Here is a 2,523-nt window from a genome sequence, read left to right as displayed (position 1 = left end):
CTCAACCTCCTCTTGTTCAATCTCAACTGCTGGTCTCTTCCCTTTGGCCTTGTTTCTCCTCATGAAATCACTAAGAGTTGACTCCCTTTCTTCTTCACTTTCAGTTTTCTCAGGATCTTCCTCAACTGACTGATTTCTTGAACGCGGCAGCTGGCTCGATCGACCACTCGGACCACCACTCGATCGAGTGCATGCTCGAGTGGGGCATCGAGTGGTCCTTCCAGCTTCTCCTCTTGATTGTAGGCGATCTTCAAAACGTTCCATGGAGCTTGCAACCGCTTGTTGAGACTTCCTTGTAATCCTTGAAGACATTTTCGAATAGAACTGAAGGGAATAGACTCAAAGCTTAAGTTTAATAGGTTAGTGACCCAAAAACTCAAAAGAGCTAAGCTTGAGCAAAAGATGAACTTTGAGAGAGATTTTAAAACTTGATTTTAGTTGTTTTGAGCAAGTGAGAGAGTGTGAGAGACATAGGATCGTGTAAGGCTTTATTTAAAGAAGCTAAGGGGGCAAGGAGACAAGGGTGGAGCGTCCATACCATTCAAATTTGAAATGAGAATCTTTGACCTGCTTTTTGCTGCCACTCGACCCCACACTCGACCAGCACGTGGTCGAGCTCCTTGACCAAAGTTTGAAATTTCAAAATTTTTCTTCTTGTTCTTCCCTCCACTCGATCATTCTAGAGAAATGAGAATCGAGTGGGCCTTAGTTCTTTGCCAACTCGGTCGAGTACCTCTCGTGGGCTGGTCGAGTGGGCTTGCGAATCTCCTTCCCCAAGTCCAAATCTCTCCATACCCATCTACACTTTCATTGAAAGGCCTGCCCAACACAAACATAAAACAAAACACATCAAAACTACTAAGAAAATAAAGCATATTTACAAAGGATACCTTAGGGACTTCCTCCCTAGTGAGCTTGTTTAGAGTCACTAAGCTTGACTTTGGCTGCCTTCTTAGGCTTTGTTTAGATACCAAGGAGGTGATGAAATCCTCCCTGGCACTTCTTGATCATTGTGAGTCTGATCCTTGATCACCTCACCCTTAACACACAAACCATATTTCTTCTTGATTTTGAGCCTTGGTCTTGCTTTCCTCAAAGACCTCTTGTTTAGCTTGACTTGGAGATCCTTAACCATACCAGTCAACTCTTGAACTGACCTCTTAAGCTTTTCCACAGAATCTTCTTGAAGAGGGAGATTGTCCTTTGGAGTTGCCACTTCACTTAAACCTTCATGACCACCTTTGTCCTTGATAGTAAAAGGTTGATCATCAATGGTAGGAAGGTTGGTTGGGTTATAGATGTTAAACTTCATAGCTATACCCTCAGAAATGTTCAAGGTCACAAGATCTTCCTTAACATCAATAACAGCTCCAACTGTGGCTAAGAATGGCCTCCCAAGGATGATAGGATCTTCAGGTTCCTTGTCCATCTCCAATACCACAAAATCTGTATGAACCCTTGCTCTTCCTATCTTGACTGGAATATTCTCCAACTTGCCAACCACATCTCTGTTTGAACCATCAGCTAGGCATATATGAAGGTTGGTGGACTTGAAGTCAGTGTGCCCAAGCTTTTGTGCTATAGAATAGGGCATCACACTGATAGATGCTCCCAAGTCACATAAGCACTGGTTGTAGTGAAGATAGCTAAGTGTGCAAGGCAGATAGAATGGACCTGGATCCTTAAGCTTAATTGGGATGATTACTCCTCCAAGGTCTTCAAGATCCTTCTCATCTTGAGCTTGAGCCTTCTTCTTTGATAAATCAAGCAAAAAATCCTTATAGAGAGGATATGGATCATACTGTTCCAAGGCAGGTCCTCTCTCTTCTTCTTGGTAAGCAATGATGATCTCTTGTATGGCCATCACTTCTTCTTGTTTCTCAATCACAACCTCTTCCTTCAAAGCCTTCTCTTCCTTTTGTTGCAAAGTCAACATTTGTTTTTTCTCAATGATTTCCCTTAATTCCTTAAGCTTCTGTGCCTTGAAACGTCCTGGGAATGGTAGAGGCGGTTTGTAAGCAGGAAGGATGTACTTAGCAGGCTTGACAGCTTCTGACTCTTCAGCTCGATCAGCCACTCGAACACTCACTCGGTCGAGTGCATGCTCGAGCACCTGGTCGAGTGCAATACCGGAGTCAGTCTGCTTTGCACAAACTTTACTCTGAGCTTCAAGAAATGACCAATCCTCCCCAACCTGAACTTCATTGTCCCCAGTGACTTCCTCCTCAAAGAGATGAATGGCTTTGGCAGTAAACTCCCTTGGGTTTTGAACTGCTTTTCCAGGGAGTTGGGTGGGTTTTGGAGCTGAAGTGGATGCTACATTGCTCTCCATATACTTCACTCTTGAGTTAAGTCCCTCAAACTTCATATTCAGATCATTATATTGTGATGTTAACCTTTGATTCAGCTCAGCAAACTGTTTGGCTTCCTTAATTTTCCCATTGGTTTGCCCAATCAACAACTGTTGAATCATTGCTCTTAGGTCTTGTTCCTGGCCTTGGTTAGTCTGAAACCCTGGTGGGG

General features: G+C 43.5%; 1 protein-coding gene across 1 annotated transcript in view; it reads right to left on the bottom strand.

The window, feature by feature from the left end:
* LOC104728225 (SKP1-like protein 14) overlaps positions 1-2,523 on the bottom strand; it is a 15,672-nt gene that overhangs the window by 627 nt on the left and 12,522 nt on the right. The gene's annotated exons all lie outside the window — the stretch shown is intronic.

This window comes from Camelina sativa, chromosome 11 (genome assembly GCF_000633955.1).
Source record: "Camelina sativa cultivar DH55 chromosome 11, Cs, whole genome shotgun sequence".
Lineage (NCBI taxonomy): Eukaryota > Viridiplantae > Streptophyta > Magnoliopsida > Brassicales > Brassicaceae > Camelina > Camelina sativa.
The sequence above is the reverse complement of the archived record's forward strand: the minus strand, read 5'-3'. Positions and strand labels throughout refer to the sequence as shown.